The following is a 12,135-nucleotide window of genomic DNA, read 5'->3' as shown; positions in this document are numbered from 1 at the left end:
GACTTTCCGTAGAATCAGATTTCCGGAGGACATGCAATTTCACAATAGTGCCCTCATTTGTTACCAGCGCATGATGTGTACCGGGGCCTATCTGCGCCCATTAAAATGAGCCCCCAGCGTTCCGCGTTAATTTACAGCGGGCTATTTTTGTGACGGGCCTAAATTAAGAAATAAATTCCGCTGCGCAACGAGAACTAAGTGACTGATAATGCTCCGCTATCTGGCACGAAACGCCGTGCAGTTTTTCACAGCAAGTGCTTAAGACGCTGCAACACGGAACTAGGGGCCGATTCCTTGAACGAGCACTTCGTTATGAGAATGGATATCTTGATGCACCGCTCGCTCCAAACGTATTTTCCCCTCAAGTAAACTCTCATATGCTTCCGCGGAAATCAGACAGTAGTTTCTTGGAAGCTATTCTTTCAGGAATACAGTCGCTTAAAGAATTCAGTTTGTTCTGCTCTATCAGCATGTTAACTATCAGTATGTTCCTCTATCAACCTTATCGGTATACAACGTCTATAACAACTGCCAATCTGATGTAATATTTTCCATATACGCTGAGATGACAAAAATAGTTGAATGCCTCCTAATATCGTGTGGAACCTCCTTATGTCCAATGTAGTGCACCAACTAGACGTGGTATGGACGCAACAAGTCGTTGGAAGTCCCCTGCAGGAACAGTGAGCCATGCTACCTCTATACCCGTCCATAATTTCGCAAGTGTTCCTGGTGCAAGATTTTGTGCACCAACTGACCTCTCGATTGTGTCCCATAAATTTTCGACGGGATTGATGTTGGGCTACCTGGATGGGCAAATCATTCGTAACTTGTGGTTTCATATATCAATACCATCCCCCCTACATCATAGCAACGAAAGTGCAAGTTTCTACGAGACGCCGGTAGTGGTTGTGCAGGATCCAGCGGATGCCACACTTCCAGCAGTTTCTGCCTCCACAAACAGGAGGGCCGGTGGCACCAGCTCAACCCACTCATGCTTGGAGGCACTTCTCTACGGGACGCCACGCAGAAGCCGCCTATCACTGAACGAACATCATTGTTGTTGTTATTGTATGAGCTGGACTCTATTTGTTGTTGCATCATTTGTAACGAATCTTCGTGCATTTACAGAAATACAAGTTAAGTAAATCTTCTGTTTGCTGTGTTACTTGTTCACTTATCATTTCTGATCCTCTCCAGCTTTCCATTGACGATTGTTGCCCTACCATTCTCTAGTCCTCCTTTCCTTGTCGTCGTATATGAAGCCATACGCAATATAACTGAGGCACTTTAATATTGCAAATGTGTCTATTTATTTTGAACGAAGACGTTCGCCATGTTAAGCTTTTCTCCTGCGTGTAGATCTTTGTAAAATAAATGTGTTGTAATCGAATTCTTCTTGTTACCATTTCGGTAGTTAACTGATCCTGTGTCGTTTGGATATAGATTAACCAAGGCTATCAGCCATGCTTATATGTGACGAATAGTGTTTGCTATTACAATTCCGTGGTGCAAATAATCTTTTAAGCAAGAGATAAGTTCTGATCAGCCTACAGGCCATAGGTTATATTCCTTTACTCTTTATTAGTCATTGACTCACAGGCGTACGGCGACTCCTGTATTGACTTATTTGCAGAGCGTAACAGCAATAGGATACTTAGTACTCCTCCCTCCCCCACATATCGGATAATTGCAGAGATCTTTCGTTTAGCTCACCCTGCTAGGATATCCACATCCCGTAGTTACCCCGTAGCAGGTGTCTTTCTCTTAGCTCACCCTGCCAGGAATTTTATTCAATTTTAGTAGGTATCTTTCAAAGGGAAAGTAGTGTCTTGACTTATTGTGATATATATGATCGCTATTTTTATTAACGTGCATTTTCTCAAACTATATTGTCTAGTAACAATGAGGAACAACCAGACAGGCAAGGAACCTGTGCCGGTCGCGGTGGCCGAGCGGTTCTAGGTGCTTCAGTCCGGAACCGCGCGACTGCTACGGTCGTAGGTTCGAATCCTGCCTCGGGCATCGATGTGTGTGATGTCCTTAGGTTAGTTAGGTTTAAGTAGTTCTAAGTTCTAGAGGACTGATGACCTCAGATGTTAAGTCCCATAGTGCTCAAGGACATTGAACCATTTTTGAAAGGAACCTGCGTTGTTCTGAACTCAAGGCCCATGTAACGGCCCGTTCGATATTCCTATTTCTTTGAACAGAATGGCTGTAACATCTGTCTTGTCTACCACACCGTTCTTCTTTCCCTTCTCACTGATTACTAGGAGGCATAATATACAATATATGCCTAGCTGTTAAGATTAGTAAAGTCATGCTATATCGATGCTGTGCGGCGTCCTGAAAGAACTTGCCGTCGGAACAGTTGAATTTAGTGAATGACGCGAAGTCCTCTGGTGGCATCTGTGGCAGAGCGACAGCGAGCTCTGGAGAGATTGGACATCGAGGTGGCGCACTGGCAAGAGGTTTAAAAAAAGTGTGTCGTCCTCCACCGAAACATGAGTGGCTCGCAGCATGCTGTGTGTGGTCAACTAAAAACATTGTCAATTTGATACCACACCTTCGAGTTGTCTTAGCGTAATCTCCCTGTTCTCTTCGCATTGGCCGATAGCTGCCCAGATGCTGCACATGAGTTGCCCACATGCCACCCGCGAATTCCACACGAATTCACCACGAACTGCCCACGAGTTGCACATGAGTTCACCACGAGTTCTCCACGATCTCCGTACGAGTTCCTCAAGAGTTCTCCACTAGTTGCCAACAAGCTACCCACGAGTTCTATGCGAGTTGCCCACGAGTTTCCCACGGGTTGCTCACGGGCTGCCCACGAGTGGCACAGAGAACTCCACAATGGTCTACGAGTGTCTGCTTCCTGTACGATGCCCTAAAGGCCAACGTCACTCAAACGATCTTGGAACCTGGGGAGAGTTAACTACTTTCTTTGGCATTTTGTAAGAATATGATCATTAGTGGACATGTGTTTTACTTTGACACCATTCATAAGAGTGAGAACAGTGTTTACCGTACTGGTAATAAATGTGATTTTGATTCTGTCCTGTCAGTGTGTAGCTGTGTAGCCATCTTCATAAAATGAGTCAATAACTTTGCGTACAATAGGCACATGGCGGCGACAATCACACCAAAAGTGTACCAGAAATGCTCGGAAAATTTAAACTGGAATATTTGGAGGAGACGTGAGGTAGTTCTAGTGTAACCCTGTGGGTACATTTAGAGTAGCAGTAGCCAAGAAATCCTGTGCGATTATTCTGCTTCCTCCGTCTTATATCTCACGTAGAGAACATGAGTATAAGGCAAGGGAGCTTAGGTCGCTTACAGAGGCATGAAGACAGCCATTTTGCCGTATTTATTACGCGAATAGACTGCGACAGAAATCTACTAGTCTTAGTACGAAGTGCTCTACACCAAATACTTTTCAGTGGCTTGAGAAATGCACACCACATCAGTCGGAAGAGTTACAAGACTGGATTAACAGAGAAGAGAAACGTTAGATAAGAGATTTTTAAGGTTCAGGACTTCCACATACACTACTATCAATTTAGCACAACGCACAGAATATCCATACTGCCATATGAAACTGTCAGAAAAGTCCTTCATCGAGATTTTGTCCAACTTACGTGTCACATTAGCGTGAATGTCGGTTATGTCATCAGAGTGTTGACCCTTGATATGAATTTCAGCACTTTGTCCTTATGTGGTTAGTTCGTACTGACAACACCATGTCTCATTGTCCGTCACGATTTTTTCCCGAAAACAGTTTTCTGCGACTTGCTTGTCAATCACGTCGCGGCAGGTGTCCATGCATCGTTGTTTATGTTCAGGAGTGCAGATGTGCGGGAAAACCTAGCACACACTTTTCTCTTCTTCGAAAATTCTGTTGAATGCGTGCAACATTGCGATTTGTCACACAACAACGCTGACATACTACATTTAACACTGCCCGCTCGCAATTGACTGGTCGAATGCACATCTGTTGTTTACATAGTCAAAGTTTCCAACGTAGTTACAGCTTCAGCGTCGCTCATAGGCTATGAATAAAATCAGTTTCGTAACATTTTGGACGGACAGTAACACTTGCTTCTTCTATCCACCTCACTTACTTGGAAACTTGCAGTGAATGTCAACCTTTCATCTCTTTTACTTTGTGATTAGATTTAAATCATTTTCCTTTAAATGTGAACATTTTGCATTAGAGATAACTGAGAGTATTATGAACATCAACTGAAATACACAAACAACTATCAATTCTCTTTTATGTATCTTTCTCGTTCGCCTTTCGGATGGCTGTACAAAGGATTTATCTAAAATAACCAAACATAAACTGAACAGCCAAAGAAATTGGTACACCTGCCTAAAATTGTGTAGGGCCCCCGCGGGCACGCAGAAGCGCCGCAACGTGACGTGGCATGGACTCGACTAATGTCTGAAGTAGTGCTGGAAGGAAATGACACCATGATTCTTGCAAGGCTGTCCACAAACCGTAAGACTACGAGGGGATGGACATCTCTTCTGAATAGCAAGTTGCAAGACATCCCCGATATGCTCAATAATGTTCATGTCTCGGGAGTCTGGTGGCCAGCGGAACTGCTTAAACTCAGAAAAGTGTTCCCGGAGCCACTCTACAGAAATTATGGAAGGGTGGGGGTGTCGCACTGTTCTGCTGGAATTGCCCAAGTCCTTCGGAATACACAATGGACATGAATGGGTGCAGGTGATCAGACAGGGTGCTTACGTATGTTCCACCTGTCAGAGTCGTATCTAGACATATCAGGGGTCCCATATCACTCCTACTGCACAGACCCCATACCATTACAGCCTCCACCAGTTTGAACAGTCCCCTGCTTACATGCAGGATTCGTGTATTAATGATATTGTCTCCATACCCGTACGCGTCCATCTGCTCGATACAATTCGAAACGAGACTCGTCCGACCAGGCAACACGTTTCCAGTTATCATCAGTCCAATATTGGTGTTGACGGGTGCAGGCAAGGCGTACACGAGTGGGCCTTCGACTCCGAGAGCCCATATCGATGATGTTTCGTTGAATGGTCTGCCCGCTGACACTTGTTGATGGCCCAGCATTGAAATCTGCAGCATCTTGCGTAAGGCCTGCACTTCTGTCACGCTGAACGACTCTCTTCAGTCGTCGTTGGTGCCGTTCTTGCAGGTTCTTTTTCCGGCCGCAGCGATGTCGCAGATTTGATATTTCACCAGATTTCTGATATTCACGGCACACTCGTGAAATAGTCGTACGGGAAAATTCCCACTACATCGGTACCTCGGAGATGCTATGTCCCATCACTCGAGCGCCGACTATAATCTTGATAATCTGCCATTGTAGCAGCAGTAACCGATCTAACAACTGCGCCAGATACTTGTCTTATATAGGCGTTTCCGACCGCAGCGCCGTATTATGCCTGTTTCCATATCTCCACATTTGAATACTCTTGCTTACACCAGTTTCTTTGGCGCTTCAGTGTAGAACTCTTTATATTTTCTGTGGCCCCGTCCGACAACAGAGAATGAAAATCGAATTTTACACATGCCTCTAAGTTATGTAGGCGAACACTAATTTCCCTCAGCTATCTATCCATCTGCAAATTCGTCACCTACCCTACAATAATTAAACAGCCTCTCCACAACTTCCATCCTTCTCTCTCTCTCTCTCTCTCTCTCTCTCTCTCTCTCTCTCTCTCTCTCTCTCTCTCTCACACTCACACTCACACTCACACTCACTCTCTCTCTCTCTCTCTCTCTCTCTCTCTCTCTCTCTCTCTCTCTCTCTCTCTCTCTCTCTCACACACACACACACACACACACACACACACACACACACGCACAAGTGCGCACGCTCGCACGATCTACCACACACAAAAACAAACATACACAGTAATTTATAATCTCTGCCGGTTTCAGTCCAAGAGTGTATAAATGGAAAACGACATACTGAAGCTGTGACCAATAAACGGTATTTGCTCCAGTTCCATTACGTTTGCTAACGGTGAGGATCAGCTAAGCACTAGGCGTTTATCATCTCCGATTCTTCTAGTATTTTACAAAAATTTTGTAACACCGTGACGTACTTGTGGCGTCCCCTCGGATCGCTGTTAGTATGTGAGCGGGACACCACTGCCCCTATCACAGCCGCCGCCGATGTCATAGCGTTGCCTCGTCAGATGGAACCTTGCCTATTGCCTCGCCGGTCCCGACAGCCTCGCTGTGTTCAAAGCCACTCCGATGCGCACAGTAGGCGTTCGCCGCAGCCCTTTAGAAATTCCGCGTACAGGCTCTTCCGATCTGCATACAATGGCAGCCCGCGTTCAGATCTGTGTGTCGTGGTCCCTGGTGGCCTTCACCACGGGCCTCTTCTGTTCTGGCGGTCACAGAAAGTGGTCAGAGTGCTACGGCCGCCAAAGGGCATTCAGCGCGTTCTGTGTGCGCTAAGCTTTTGTACTGCAGAACTTGTCTCGATCGAGGGACGTTTGCTTCACCTTCATCAGCGTGCACCCGCGTTCTACACTCACGTGCTGAGCGGTATTTGTTTACAAAGCAGGAAAGAACAGGCACATTACATTACGTTTGTGAACCTCGAAAATATGTTTGGCACAGAGATACAATAAATCCAGTTATAAACCAGTAGAAAAGTGGTTCCGTTTCTTTAAAAGATACCAGCTGCCCCATTCTACCTTCCTCAGCACCTTTAAAAATTTTTCCAAAAATTTTGTCTTGTGAACATATTCGCGCCTTTTTTAGCATGCAGCTCACCTCAAACTTGTACAAGTGCCCCTAACTGTAACTCATTCGCACCCGCTAATCCATCGCTGTAAGTCGCTTGTATCCATCCACTCCCAGCTGCTTTTCTCACTCACTCATTCGGCCTAACTTACTATATCTTTGTATATCTCTGTCGCTGTCTCTTGTGTCATAGCTTCAGCCCCATTCGTTCTGTCCTACTACTACAGTCTCCTCTCACTTTTACGGTCTCCCTCTTTCTCTCTCTTACTGCTAACATCTCATTCCTTGCTTCCTACTTCTGCTGTCTGTTCTATCTCTCTCTTCCTCGTTGTTATTATCATACACTGTCTCTCAGTTCTCACCCACTTCCACTTTCTCTTTATTCCCCCTCTCCCCCCCCCCCCCCGCCACTGTCTCCTTCACTTTCCTAGCTCTATTCTCTCACTGTCAACTATATTCCACTGCCACTGCGTTCCTCACTTTCTCTCACAATATCGTCTCTTTCGCTCTTTCTATAACACAACCATTGTCTACTATCTTGTAGTATTTCTTTTCAGTCTCTTTGCATTGCCACTGTCTCCTCTCTAACCCGAATCCTACCTCGGGCATGGATGTGTGTGATGTCCTTACGTTAGTCAGGTTTAAGTAGTTCTAAGTTCTAGGGGACTGATGATCTCAGATGTTAAGTCCCATAGTGCTCAGAGCCATTTGAACCATTTTTTTCTTCTCTCTCAGCAACATCGGATTCCAAAATTTATCGGAAAATTTCAAAGGTGCTGAGGAAGGTAGAATGAGGCTGCTGGTGCCCCCCTTTTCAGTCACAGTGTTTTAAAAAAAACGGGAACATATTCGCATTTTGTGTGCTCCGATATGAGCATTTTTCCGCTGGTTCCTTTCTATTTGCTGCTATAGCAGAGCATGTCACTCATATGAAATTAAAAAAAACGCAAAATGAATTTTACATCTCAGACCGGATTTTAGACACAAAAAAATTGCATTTGCTTCAGTACTGCAACAAGAAGTTCCCAGGTGATAACGGGGACACTTTACAACATATTTCTCCATGCTACTTCTGTGGTGTCACCGCCAGACACCACACTTGCTAGGTGGCAGCCTTTAAATCGGCCTCGGTACGTTAGTATACGTCGGACCCGCGTGTCGCCACTATCAGTGATGGCAGACCGAGCGCCGCCACACGGCAGGTCTAGAGAGACTTCCTAGCATTCGCCCAGTTGTACAACCGACTTTGCTAGCGATAGTTCACTGACAAAATACGCTCTCATTTGCCGAGACGATAGTTAGCATAGCCTCCAGCTACGACATTTGCTACGCCTAGCAAGGCGCCAGTACCAGTTACTGTTGATACTGTAATCATGTACCGTCAAGAGCGACGCTCATCATTAATGGATTAAAGTTAAGTATTCCACCAGCTACGTCCGTTTTTCTAAAGTCTAAATTCCTTGTCCTGTTCCAGACCTCACGCCAGCCTGCGTGAGCTAAAACGCGTGCCTTTCGGCTTCCTCTAGTACCCGGTGTTGGCTCTCCTGCCAACCCACAACTACTTCACTTTACAAACTACGTTTCGCCTCTCACCGGATTTTACTTGTACATGTAGGATAATTCTGCACCTCTATATCTCGTAAAGGATAAAGACATGAAAAACATTTTCAAGGTTGTTCGATATCGGAACCTTAGGAATATATCGTAAAAATTACAGCCATTTCCTGTGCACAGCCATCTCAAAATCCGCGGCTTGGTTTTCGTACCCAAAAAACAAGTTTCTTGGGTCTTTCTCGATAAGAGATAGAGTTCTTGAAAAAAGTCTAGAGAATATGCCATTAAAATTTGAGCAATTTGCTCCGGTTATTTATTATTTAGATTTCGCCTCTTACCGGATTTTACTTGTAGAAGTAGGATAACTTTGAACCTGTGTCTTGGAGTGAAGTATCAAGAAAATTTTCAAGGTTGTCAGAGATCGGGCTGTTAGAACTACATCGTAAGAATTTCAGGCTTTGGCTGGTCACAGCCGCCTTGGAATAGTCTGCTGGGTTTCGGTCCACTGTTAACGCTGAAAATATAACAAAAACCCTTTCTATGGATTTTTGCGTGGAAATGCCCATGAACAAATGGTGCTGTGATAAGTCCTACCAAGCTCACCATTGACCACATTAACTGAAAAAAGAACCTCTAACCGATTTGCTCCATTTGTCTAAACAGGAGGAAGTGTGTAACCACTTTGATCCTGTACTGTAGAATCGTGACAATAAGACAAATGGTCCAAGGGCTATCCAAAACACTTGACCCTGACTTTGCATCACCAGTGGAACCTGAGGTATGAGCTGTTCTACTGCATACCAACAAATACGTTTATTACATTTTTTCTTATTGTCGAGAATTCAAGGCTGACAGAAAACAAAAAAATTATCATTTCTGTCTAAATTCTTTTTCACTGGACCCTCAAACGGTAGTTCGGCTATTGATGTACACATCTGTAACCCCTAGATCGCAAACTTGCTGGAATTGTACTTACTGGCTTCTTCCTCAAGTACAGGCCTTGTTGACCTGGAAAAAGCGTTCCACAGTGTAAAATGGTGCAAGATGTCCGAAATTCTAAGAAAAACAGGAGCAAGCTCTACGGAAACACGAGAATATACGAGTAAAATATGTACAAGAATCGAGAAGGAACAAAAAGATAGGAAGTGGTCGGATTAAGAAGGATGTAAACCAGCGATGCAGCCTTTCGCCTCTTCTGTTTATACACTGAAGAAGGAATCACGGAAATAAAAAAGAGGTTCAAGAGTAGGATTAAAATTCAAGGGGTAAAGATAACAATGGCAAGATTCGCTGATGACATTGCTACTCTCGGTGAAGGTGAACAAAAATTACAAAAAGCGTTGAATGGAATGAACAGACTAATAGGTACAGAGTGTGGACCTAGAGTAAACAGAGGAAAGACTAAAGTAATGAGCATAACGATAAACTTAACATCAAAGCTACTGATCACAAAGTAGACGAAGTTAAGGAATTATATTATCTTGCAAGAAAAATAACCCATGGCGGACGAGGCAAGGAAGACATAAAAATCAGATTATCTCAGGCACAGACGACGTGGGGGGCAAAAGAAATCTACTAGGATCAAACATAGGCCTTACTTTGAGGATGAAATTTCTCAGAAACAGCATTTGGAGCACAGCATTGTACGAGGGAAGAATGAAAAATAATACCTCCACCTTCGTTAATTGGTTTTGGCTGGGAATGTTTTAATAAATCAAACACAGAAATAATCCTTAGAATGTGATCTTTAATTACCAATATTAGCCGGCCGCGGTGGTCTCGCGATTAAGGCGCTCAGTCCGGAACCGCGCTGCTGCTACGGTCGCAGGTTCGAATCCTGCCTCGGGCATGGATGTGTGTGATGTCCTTAGGTTAGTTAGGTTTAAGTAGTTCTAAGTTCTAGGGGACTGATGACCACAGATGTTAAGTCCCATGGTGCTCAGAGCCATTTGAACCATTTTTTTTTACCAATATTCACTTATCCACATAAACACCAGCCAATTAGATACATTTCTGCCAACGCTCAACAAATTTTCTGAAGCCGTCACGGAAGAAGTCGACATTGTTTCCACAACCACAGTCTCACAGTTCTCTCAACGCCTTCATCAGAAGTATAATGATGTCCCCGCAGGTCGTCTTTCATTTCCGGGAACATATGGAAGGCAGATGGTTCTAAATCTGGACTGTATGGAGGATGCCGTACGGTGGTGAGATTCAGTCTCTGAAGTTCTGCTGCGGTGGCACTTGAAGTGTATGATTTGGCATTATCATACTGCAGGAAAACATTTCCCTTTTCCCTTCGGATCTTTGTTAGCCGTCGATTGTGCTTGCAATTTCTCTCTGAGTGATACGGCGATCGTCCTGAATCAATCTGTCAACATTTTGCTTGTGAAACTCGGTGGTTGCAGTCACAAGACGTCCGACTCAGTGTTTGCCACTCAGGTCAGATGTTCCCGCCTCAACATCTTTAAACGTATTCACCCAACGACGGACAGCACTCACATCAACACAGCCACCATAAACTGCTTTCATTCTCTGATGAATCTCCTTTAGGGTGACACCTTCTGCTGTCAAGAATTCAATGGCTGCACGTTGCTTAAATCGCATTGAACGACCGTCTGTGCAGGGTTCCATACTTTACACTGTAACAACACAACCGTTCAATGCTAAGGCTTCCCGCCAAGTGGAGATGTAGAGAAGAGGCTACGGAGCAAACCGGTACCTGCCGCGTACCAATGCTGCCAACTGTTGAAGAGTTACGAAGGATGAGGCATTACTTTTCAGTCAACCCTCGTATGTTAGTGGGTCATGGACTGTGGGAAAATCGGAACAGAAGAGAGTCGAAGCGGCTGAAATGCTGTGCTACAGAAGAAAGTTGAAAATTAGGTGGACCCGTAAGGTAAGGAATGAGATGGTTCTCCACAGAATAGGCGGCGGAAGGAGAATATGGAAAACACTGAAAGGGATTGAAAAGCATTGGTGCGTGGCCGAAACACCGGGGCTGTAGTACCCAATTGTAGCACGATTCTTCTCCTCGTCTGTGGGCGCAGAGCACGGGACATCAGTTGTACCTTCCTGCCATCACGGGAAACGAGCGCTCAGGGACCGTGAAGCTGCTCGCATCATGCGCAGGATGACAGTCTCTCTGAGAAAACCAACGGGCAGCTGTAACTAAACAGCGAGCAGAGTCCCACGATCAACGACAAAATGTACCGCCGGCGGTTACTGACCTCGCTTTTCCGACTTGTGAGTTAAGCATTGTGAGGTAGGCAGTTTGAATGTCGGGTAGTTATCCTTTTGGGCCTTCCCATAGTTTCCTATAAAAATAAGACGTCCGCTCGTAACAGGAATATTGTATTTCCATTGTTGTAAACTCCGATTCGCGCGAATTTTTCGTTGTAATGTTGGTAAACATACAGTGTTAGCTATATCACATATTTAGCCTGTTGTGCGGGTATCTCGCGCAACGACTTCAAACAACATGTGGTATGATTCATCAGAATTTCCTTCTTTGTCACCTTTATCTGCTCTCTGTGGTTCAGTGCCCTCCCTCCAGCTTCATTGGATTTCTGTCTCTCTAGCTATGGTTGCCATACAAGTGCTTTTTGTTGATTATCATCACATGTGTGATCATGCGAAAAGTAGCGACGCGCCACTGGATGTGGAATGTCTTTCAAACTGTGTGGCAATTTTTGTGTTATCCAAGTGGGAGGGACTTGGCATGATTGAACAAGGCTGGCAAAAGCTGCTAATCTATCAGCAATTAGAACTTTTGACCGTACAAATATTGGTAGGAATTTTGTAACACCATTCGTAACGGC

This window comes from Schistocerca piceifrons, chromosome 8 (assembly GCF_021461385.2).
Source record: "Schistocerca piceifrons isolate TAMUIC-IGC-003096 chromosome 8, iqSchPice1.1, whole genome shotgun sequence".
NCBI classification, from domain to species: Eukaryota; Metazoa; Arthropoda; class Insecta; order Orthoptera; family Acrididae; genus Schistocerca; species Schistocerca piceifrons.
The sequence above is the reverse complement of the archived record's forward strand: the minus strand, read 5'-3'. Positions refer to the sequence as shown.